The sequence below is a fragment of the Sceloporus occidentalis genome, unplaced genomic scaffold (assembly GCF_023333645.1).
Source record: "Sceloporus occidentalis isolate IW3139 unplaced genomic scaffold, rSceOcc1.0.p SCAF_158, whole genome shotgun sequence".
In the NCBI taxonomy this organism is placed as follows: domain Eukaryota; kingdom Metazoa; phylum Chordata; class Lepidosauria; order Squamata; family Phrynosomatidae; genus Sceloporus; species Sceloporus occidentalis.
In genome coordinates this window covers 2,124,931-2,136,320 of record NW_028317138.1, presented here as the reverse complement: position 1 = coordinate 2,136,320, position 11,390 = coordinate 2,124,931, and positions in this window count along the sequence as shown.

The window sequence follows — 11,390 nt, the reverse complement described above, 5'->3', positions numbered from 1 at the left end:
TATTATTATTATCTTTTATTTATATAGCGCCAACAATTTACGCAGAATTTAATACAATACATATATTCAAGGAGTTCTGTACTAGACATTTTCACTATCCTTGGATACATAAGAAATCTTAAAAGTGTGTGATTTATAATGTATTAACTCTTCGCATGCGTCTTCTGTCCCACTGACTACTGTATCTGGTATATAATAGGAGAGGATGTGCTGTGGATTGTGCGATCCGAGCCTCTTGTTTAATTATATATACAAGTGCACGGAAACATTAATAATAACAGGGGCAGCGCGTCTAGAAGCAAACATTGTATTCCCCGTGATAAACACACGTTCGGGAGAAACATTCTACCTGGCAGTCTAGCCCGGCCTGTTCACGTCCTTCTGCCAAACGTCAGAACCTCCTATAAAACGTGCGAATGATTCCTATCTGCCGTCACATTCTATGTCTCTATACATTCACATTTCAAGATACGTATAGTCAATTAGCAGAACGCAGTACATAATCTATAAGTGGTTACACTATCAATTAATTATATAAATTACATTTTTAACATATTCATGCTTTCATCGCCAATCTTTTAAATTTGGAATTTTAAGCATTTGTAACTTGGAGGGTTTCATAATTAATTATTTCCAATTAAAATGACATATGCAATTACACACATATATATTGTATCTCACATGGGTAGGTCTATTTAAGTTAATTATCTATTGTGTACCTAATTCATAGGTCCCTATGAATCCACATCTGACATTGCAGATTGTATGTGCTTTTCTTATTGTTTATGGTAAACACACGTACCAATTAAAGAAGCTTCCAGCAAAAGTAATGCCTATTTACAGATTATCCTTTCCACCCCAATCTTCCCATGTTTCATGTAAAGGATCGAATCTATGTGTTACATCCCAGAGGAACCAATATCGGAGGCAGCGAGTGATAAATATGGATTAGTTGCCTAGTCCTCCCCATTAATACGTGTAAAGAAAACAGTTACACCTCGGACTACCTGCACGTAATTAGGTGATATCCATCCCTGCTTTGGTTTAATGAAATGCACAGAGCAGGTGTTGCTGGATAATTTGCATTTATGGAATCTATATGACTGTGAGAGCCATAGGCGCCCTCTGAGAAATACAATACAATATAGCTGCCGAAATATAAAAGCCCTGCTTAGTTTAACCCATTGAGTGGAAAGGACAGGGGCACAACATGGAATGTATGCCAACAGAATGGAAGGATATGGTATAAATCAATCACACACTGCCTGGTAGGTAAGTATAATGTATAGATCAACAGTATCTTCTTTTAGTATCTGAATGCTGGATACAGAATTTTAACCCCTTGATGTCCAATGACGTGTCTGGCACGTCATTTCATTAAACAAGCTTAGAAAGTGATCTATGATCACTTTCTTCGCTTAAACGGTGTTGCTATAATGCCTTGATGTCGATTTCGTGGACAGCGGGATCACTTGAACGACTCCTTCTCAAGCTCCACAGGTTTGTGTTTTGCCGGCATAGGTATTATATTGTTAATTAATATTGCCTGTTCTTTCTTTCCTGGCTAGACAAAGGGATAATCAATCACAAGTTACAATGATGACAATTTCATAATTATTAATAATAATAAACACAAGAATTACAGACACTGAACAAAGCAGATAATAAGCCGGCTTCTTTTCATTGATTCACCCGTCGAGTCATCCACATCCCTCGTGATTTGTTTGATAAACACGGCTGAATCCAAACTATTACACAACCAAATAATTCTGCGAACAATGAAAGTTCTTCAGAATACAATGCGGAATAAAGTTCCCATGGCATTCCATTGTCGTACTGACACACAGTAAATAAATAATATTACAGTATTCCTCGGTAAAATGAGGTGCGGTGTGGTCAGATTTATTATTCCTATAAAATAAATGAATGATATGAAGGACAGTAACATTCCAGTAAACCAAGTTTTTACATTAAGGTGTCTCTACCTCTTTCAGGATACATAGCGTATTTACTATACTTAATAAACCTACGATTAATGTAACCATATGTATTAGAAATGGTCATTGTCATGGATTTGATTGATCATTCTTCCCATAGTTATTCCTCCCCTCTTGGTGTAAGGCGATCGGTTATTGGTGGAAATATAGAGCAAGTAGGACGGTTCATGTCAGGAAAATAATTCATTTTGCAGGATTAGCTCCACATTCTGCTGGGGTGTATTAAAATAGCCCCAAAAAGTATCATGTCGATAATACAAGCTATAGGTAGTTTTAGGGGATACATGTATTGGTGTTACGTTTTGGGACAGAAACACTTAAGAGTGATCTTACTGCCCCCCAGGACTAATAGGGGACAAATAAGTCGTAGTCATTCTTTTAATAACCTTTTCACCGAAAATTTGAATAAAAATATAACTGAACCTATCCCCTTGTAAATAGATCTTGGTCTCGCCTTAAATTCAAGACAGCCACCGTGTGCATTTTACAGATCAGACTCATGGTGGATAATGCAATCTATTATAATGGACATGGAAGGGGTCCAAATGCAGTGGTAGTGGGTGACTCAAAGCCCTGCGCAGGATGAGCGTTCTGGGGTAAAGCTCCTGGCTTTGAGCGCCCGCAGCCAGTAGCCTTGTTAGGTTTCCTACGGGTCATAGCCATGCAGAGTAGTAGTAATAGTAGGAGCATTCTATGATTCAGAACGGGGTCAATGGACTGGAGCAGGACGCTCTGGAAACAAGCCAAATGTATCCACACCATACGGCAATGCCGAAAATACAAGGCAGCTAGCAAAATGTATCAGCCCTAATTGCTGGGAGGATGGGTATTCTATAACCCAAGGGCTCATTAAGCCAAAACCAGCACTGGAACAGCTGGAGAAAGACAGGGGGCAACAGGCAGAGAATCGACTTTTTCTGCGACAACAGGCAATAAAACCCGCAGGTGGTGTCCAGAAGAGGAGCTTCCACCAGCAAACCCAGACTTCAGGGTCTGAATCTGGCAATTCATTCCACAGACCATGGATAAATTATGTTTTTTATTTATTGTTATTATTTTTTGTTTTTCATTTTTTATTATTTTTTTTAACTGGCAATTCATTCCACGGATTAGGGATAAATTATGTTTTTTTTCTTTATTATTATTAAATTTTTATTAATTATTTTTTTTATCTAGCAATTCATTTCACAGATTAGGAATAATGTATGTTTTTTTCTTTATTATTAATAAAAAAAAAATATTTTTCTATTAATTTTTTTTTTTTAATCTGGCAATTCATTCCACAGATTAGGGATAAATTATGTGTTTTTAGTTATTATTATTATTTTTTGTTTACATTTATTTATTTTTTTTACCATGGAGGTGAGCAGCTGGAGTAACTGCCACCTTTAAGTATTCTGATATTAATGATACAATAAAAATATGCCTTTACTATGAGTTTATATTAGCTTGGTTTGCTGGATAACGTTGAAAGAATGTCATTGCCAGAGCAGCCATGTTGGCTTTCGAAACAACAACTACTGTCAACGGAAATCAATAAATCGCAATTTATTTATTTTTTAAATCCTCTTTTAACAACATTTATCTGGGTGATGGGAAAAGCGCAAAATACTGGATTTAGATGATAAAAAAATGAACCAAAAACATAAGAATAACACTGTTTAACTTTACCGGACATACAATTGTTACTACTAAATGTACGCATTAATTAAATTATCACATAAAATAATGCAGAATAATTCCCAGCATCCACCTTCCGTTTGGATCACGATACTGTAGGTGCTTTCATCCAACAAACAAAAGTATATACAGAACAGAGATACTGATCTAATACAAACCATCCACCCAGCGAGGCTGCGATTCTTTATAACACTAAACAAAAGTTCTTCTAAACTTCTAAACAATGCTGCCTTGTTTTATGGCTGAAAGCAGAAAGGTAATAGATGCACAGAACCATTTTTCTGGAAACACAGCGTGTAACCACAAACCCTAAAACACAAGCAATTCTATGTGATGTACGCGGGGGAGAGGTTTCTTACTGTCATAAAGTAAAACTCCGGGCTGCTCCCAATAAATGGGAGAATTATCTTAATCCAGAATCATGATGTCACTTGCACGTGATTGCAGGAACCACCAAATCAGCTTCAGAATGTTTCTCAAAAGCCACATCTAAAGTTTCAGAAGTAACTCTCGGAGGCGAACACTCCCAGATAAATGAAAGGCATTGTGTTCAACGCCTGGGAACCGAAACACAGCCGTAACCACCTAACCGCCATACCTGCTAATGAAAACAGTATCATTCCGAACGGAATTTTACCTACATTCCTTTTCAGCTCAAAAGGCGCCCTACCTGTTCTCGATATCCTCACACAGAATATGTATCTGATGAGCGGACTCAAGTATGATCGGATTACAAAGTGGATACCCGGTCATAGCTGTTCCACCGGAGAACAGGGACAAAACCTTGCGTCTTGAACTGGAAGAGCTTCCCCGACTACGGGGATCCCTCCTCCCTGTGTGAACGCCTATTATTCATAAACATTAAACAGTCTCGGGAACACAACGACCTACATGTAACAAAAACTAGAATATCGCAACAGGGGGGGCTTACCAAAACCTACCAAGGGTATTTGCACAGAAGAGCAGAGTCTCCCAACTAAAGTGTACGGCAATTTTTAACCATCAAATGGCCAGGGGTAAAAAAGTAACACTCCAATGATGACTTTAACACTTCATGTTCTTCTTTGGAGGGGCCAAGGCTTACAAGTGTCAAGAAGAAATCATTCCGAAAATAGTCTAAAAAAAGTCTAAAAAAAATGTACAAAAATAAATCCTATCAGACATGCTGATATACTCGCCAGAACAAGAAGACAGAGGCAACTAAACTGCATTGAGATGGATGAAGTTTATTTTGGCAAAGTTCCACAAGTTGACTTAACAGTTACAGAGCCAAAAAGCCTCGCCCGAGGTGCTGAGGGCGACATAAAGGCGAAAAACCAAACTCAGGGTTTCAATCTCCTCCCCGTTGACACTTTGTGTCGTTAGAAGGCTTAATAGAACAGCTACGGTGCTTTGCCAAGAAGTAGTGAACGGGATGGAGGGGCAGCTGGGATACAGAGCGCCACTTCATGCCAGACGTGAAATGATGACCGGGCAGCTTATATGTGCAACACCGTTCAAAACTTTGGGGTCAAATGGCGCAGATGGGGTTAATGTTGTAAATTACTTTTGTAGCTGGAAACGGCTGATTTTCATGGAATCTCTTCATAGGGGCATAGAGGCCCTTTATCACTCCCATCACACCTGTGTTCGAATGGCCATTTATCACTCCCATCACTCCTGTGTTCCAATGGCCATTTATCACTCCCATCACACCTGTGTTCCAATGGCCATTTATCACTCCTATCACTCCTGTGTTCCAATGGCCCTTTATCACTCCTATCACTCCTGGGTTCCAAAGCCTCTTTATCACTCCCATCACTCCTGTGTTCCAACGGCAAGTTGTGTTCGCTGATCCAAGTTTAAGTTTAAAAAGCTCATTGATGGTTAGAAAACTCTTTGGCAATTTATTACAGCCAGAAATGTCCTTGTTTTCTGTGAAAGCAGCTGAGTGACCCCAAACTTTTGAAAGGTAGCGTATTTACTAAAAACTTTCACAATAAAATAACTTTTAATGCACACATTTATTGACACATTCGTTGATTTCCATGCAAAACACATCATTATGAGTAACTAACAGTCAGTTTTTTGTTTAAAGATCATCTGGCTTCAGGTACCTTAGACAACCAAGCTGTCTTGATGCCAAATGCAATTATTATTTATCCCAGTATATCTCATTTAACTTCCTTGATCCAATAAACAATGCATAATTCCCACCGGTGTCTGTCGAAGGCTTCATCGCGCCTATGAGAGTCCCAGCAATGAGCAGCTTCTCCTGGGAACGGTTCTAACGTCCCTGCATTGCAATCTGGGAGAAGGTTACATCTCCCCCCGAAGAGAGGGTTCTATTGTCAGAATAAAATATAATAATACATCTTTTTTAACCATGTCTCATTTACGATCTATACCAGAAGGCTTGAATGCCATGGGCGAGGACATCACATCTCCTGGAAACAAAGTTCTTGTTGGCTTTACGAGGCGGGGGCAGGAATTTAGCACTAGATTTGTGGTTTTGCTAATTAAGTTTTTATTCTGCGCAGATATACAATATTACAAATTATCTGACATGACATCACATTACAAGGCTCTGCGCGATGACGAGGGTTATAATGGCAGCACAAGGACTCCGCATATTTACAACAGATATGCCAAATATTTTTTTACCCCTAGTTCTGCATCTGCGGTGATTGTTCTGATTCTCACGATCATTCTTTTAAAGGTATTTTATGAACGGTTTGAGGGGTTGGTTTGGTTCCCAGTTCTGTTTTTGGTGAAACCAGTAAAATCTTTGAACTTTGTTTTAATTTTCGTACGGAAAAAAAAGGTTCTTCGTACGGAATGAAATTCCGCCTTGGAAACAAGCAATAAACGCGTAGAATAAGTTAAATTGAAATGGTGAGATTGTCCTCCTCTCCGAAAAAAAATGTGCGAGTCTAGTTTTAACTCTCTAACTTCACGATTCTCCAGCAAGAAGAGCTGAGCTAGACCTTGAAGGAAACTAACCGATTTAATTATACATCATACAGGGCCGGCCAAGTTCTTCCTGCAGCAGTAGATCATTGGATTGGCTCTTCATAATGTATAGTGTGAAGGAGCTCAAAATGCCGCTCGCCTGCACACTCTCTCCTTTCAAATCTCCCTTTAGAGAATAAATCCCAACGCGTCAGAGTCTCTCGCTGCCCTCTGATTCTCCCATATTTTTTCATGGAAAAATAGACCTTTTTTATGTATTAATCAATGGACAGAGTTCCCGTCACACATCTTCTCATCTACCATTGCCGGTGCTTCCCAGATCCCGATAAAATCTCCTGTATCAAAATCTATTAACACCTTCATTGTAGCACAACAGTTCCTGAACTGCCCCGCAGAGCCCAGATGTTACAAACAAATCTCTTTACTGTTGTAATTAGATGTATAATTGGTCCGCTGTACAAATTATAACATATATATATATATTCTTCAGTTTTACGTGTTTCCATGGGATTGTGAATCGGAGTCGTTGAAGCTCGTCTCTCCTCCATCCCCCAGGCAGCCCCCACACGTCCTCCGTATTTACCCCATTAGTCCCCCCTGCAGATGGTTGGGGCAGCAGATAGACTCCAGATGTTTAATTGATACGTAACACGTTCATATTAAAGCCGTAGAGCCCACCCTGATTACTTTACATTATGTTTAGTAACTATTTTAATTTGATGATGGAAAAAATATAAAATGAAACCTTATTTTTTTCCCCTTATATTAATGCAAAGCATTGAGAAAATAAAATATTCCCCATTCTGCAACACGGCTACTCGTTATAAACCAAAATGTCAGAATATGCAGTGTTTGGATTGATTAATGAGGGCGAATGATGTCTCACCCTAACGAGCTGAAGATGCGCAATAAAAGCAATCATCCGTAGTCACTAGTTCGGAGCTAATTAATATAATGTAGCGGAAAAGCTAGGATAACGTTTATATGTGTCTAATTACTGAACGACATACTTGATATTAGAAAGATATCTGCTCCTCTAGCCCCCAAGGGTTACATTCATGGTTACGAAAACATCGGCAATGCTGGATTTATGATTTATGATGATTTTACCCCATTCATTATGCAAGTGAAGATCCCCTACTTATAGTAAATAATCAATAATATAATACTTTGCCAAGATGCTGTCGACAAATATCCACGAGACACAGGGGTTTTTAGGCTTTCGTTGAAATATGTTATAGGAGGTTTTAGACAGAAGAAAGGAGACGTGATTCTAATGTTTGCATCATATGCAGAGGTTCTATTGTTAATCTATAAGTACCCCATACAGACATCATTAAAGGGAAGGTCACAAATATCACCAGCTGGAGACTGAAGGTATATCCAGTACGTAAAGCTTGGGATCTGGTGATGGTGTCGGCTGAGGGTGTTCTGACAAGTGGACTGTGGAGAAGAAAAGTCAGAAGAATGGAATCATTTAAAAGGGTTTGATGGTTTCATCGATGACTACACATACCAAATCAATGTTAAAGGGTCTCATTATTGAAATAACGAGGACATATTTAATAGAAATCCACGCCAGTCGAGTTCCAGCAAAGACATTTTAACAGCTTCTCATAGAATTAGCATTTTCGCTTCCCCTTAGATTAATTTTCCCCTCTGGGTGATGCACCCTGGTAGGATCAGGAGGAGAAGGAAAAGATAATAAATAGATAAATACATTAAGAAGACAGAAACATAGAATTTGCCAGCAGATCAGGCCGGTTCAGTACGTCTTGTCTGACTTGGGCTCATCTTTAGGTAGCTAGATATATTTAATGTTAAGAGCTTGTTAAACTATAATGATTATACAAAAGCACAAGACAGATCTCCTCTAAACAGCTCCCAAAAGGAGTTCAGAGACACTAGAACATGTACAGAGACAAAGTCTTGCTGTATGGTATGTTGTCAAGAACAGAGCCAGAGCGGGAAAAGGAAATACCGTATTTGCTCGATTATAAGACGACCCTGATTATAAGACGACCCCCCAAAATCTGAATATTAACTTAGGAAAAAAAGAAAAAGCCTGAATATAAGACGACCCCAAAGGAAAAAAGTTTTACCAGTAAATGTTAATTCATGTAAACTATTTTTTTTAAATAAAAGCTATGATTGAGAAAAATATTTTTTTTGTTTTTATTTCCTTGTATTTTCCAACCTGTCCCCCAGTTACGCACATCTGCCCCCAGGCTTGCCACACCAATATGGCACTGTGGCTCATGATATGCCTTTTAACTCTCTATATGCCACTGTGCCCCATGGTATGCCTTTTGACCCCCTATGTGCCACTCTGCCTCCAGAAATGCCTTATACCCCTATATCCCATTCTGGCATTTAGGGGGTTAAAATGCATATTGTGGGGCAGAGTGGCATATAGGGAGGTATAAGGCATTCCAGGAGGCAGAGTGGCATTAAGGGAGTTAAAAGGCATTGTATAGAGCACTCTGCCTCCAGAAATGCCTTATACCCCTATATGCCACTCTGGCATTTAGGGGGTTAAAAGGCATATTATGGGGCAGGGTGGCATATAGGGAGGTATAAGGCATTTCAGGAGGCAGAGTGCTCTATTAAATGCCCCCTTAACGCCACTCCAGAAATGCCCTATGCCCCCTTTTAACTAACACACACACACACACCCTATACCCCCATTTAACTAATACACACACACACACTCTCTCCCCCCTCCCTCCCCTCTCTTACCGGTGCTTCCAGCCGGGGCAGCGGGTTGACGTCGCCTTCCGCTGCAGCCGGAAGGAGGTGGAGTTGGCAGCGGGGGTTTGTATCCGTCCGTCGCGTATACTTTCCCCGGCTGTCAGAGATCAGAGTTCCCCGCACCGGTGCGGCACCGGTGCGGGGAACTCTGATCTCTGACAGTCGGGGAAGGTCTACGCGACGGACGCAGACAACCCCCGCTGCTAGCCACGCCTCCTTCCGGCTGCAGCGGACGTTGTCTACGCGAATCGCGTAGACGTCAACCCGCTGCCCCGGCAATACAGCAGGAAGCACCGGTAAGTGTGTGTGTGTGTGTGTGTGTGTGGGGGGGGGGGGGAGACAAGGGGATCCAGGTCCCCTGCAGCGGTGCGGGGGATCTGGATCTTAGTCTCCTAATCAGACCTCTATTTGAGGTCTGATTAGAAGACGACCCCGATTAGAAGACGAGGGGTATTTTTCAGAGCATTTGCTCTGAAAAAAACCTCGTCTTATAATCGAGCAAATACGGTACTAGCTAAGCCTGTGTCTTCACCTGTGACAGCCCCATCTCCCCAGAGGTCGAGCCCCTGGGTACTCTGCGTCCACTGGGGCTTGAGATCCAAAGCCAGTTGTCAAAGGAGTAGACAAACTCATAACCTAAAACTAGCCAGGAGGGCCGGGGCAGGTGGCAGACGAGCGAAAGTGAAGCCAAGGTCTGGTACACGGGAATCTATGGACAGGAATCGCATCCAGAGTACAGCAAGGTCGCTCAGCGACTATCTTAAATACCCCAAGCAATGTCACATGTACATGAGACAAAAAAAAGATGCAAACCGCGTAGGGCATCATACCTGTCTTCTACAGAAAGCATAACAAATAATGCACCTGCGGACCAGGTAGGGACATGACACCTACTAGCCAAACATGATATGGTCGACGTTGTCAAACGACCTTGAAATTTCACATAAAGTCGCTTGAAGATATTCCAGAAGGACAGCGTGTTTTTCGGCTATTTAGACTGTGAAAAGTTACCAAATCAATTCCTAAATACCGTATTTGCTCGATTATAATCTTATAATCGAGGTCGTCTTCTAATCAGACCTCAAAAAAATGTCCGCTGGGGCCAGGCTGCTTACCGGTGCTTTGGTCGCGAGCAGCGTTTCTTCTGCTAGCAGCAGGAGAACAGGAAGCTAGCAGAGTGTCACATAACTCTGCCTCCCCCCTCCTTCCTCTGGGGGCGGGGCCAGAGAAGTTGCTCGCACAGCCGGGCCCCTGCAGAAGTCTTCGAGTGAGAGATCTGCAGTTCAGGTAAGGGGGTGGGGGAGGGTTTTTGACCAAGTATGTGTGATTAATGGAATGAATGAGTATTTAAATGTTTGTGAATGAGTGTGTGTGTGATAGCATAGATTTGTAAGGGGGGGTGGTAGTAGCATGGCATAGGGAGGCTGTACTCACACTCCTATCATCCCCAGGTTCCAGCATGTACTGGTTGCCTTGGCTTGATAGGAGTGTGATTGCTGTTAGCAGTTATATATATATCTCCAGAAATGCCTTTTAACCCCCTATATGCCACTCTGCCTCATGATATGCCTTTTAACCCCCTATATGCCACTCTGGCATATAGGGGGTTAAAAGGCATATCATGGGGCAGAGTGGCATATAGGAGGGTATAAGACATTTCTGGAGGCAGAGTGGCATATAGAGGGTTAAAAGGCACAACATGGGGCAGAGTGGCAAATAGGGGGTATAAGGCATTTCTGGGGGCAGAGTGGCAACCCTGGGGGCAGATGTGCATAACTGGGGTGGGCAGGTTGGCAAATAAAAGGAAATAAAAAAAATATATATTTTTCTCAATCATAGCTTTTATTAAATATGAAAAATGGAAATTTTTTTACTTACCGTAAATTCCTTTTTCCTTAATACAGTGGCAGTACCAGTGGGTAATGTTCTTTCCTAGGGACAAGTAGAATCTAAAGAGAGTAAAGAGTTAAATTGCCCAGAGCCCCTCCTCCTTACCCATAAAACCCGGGA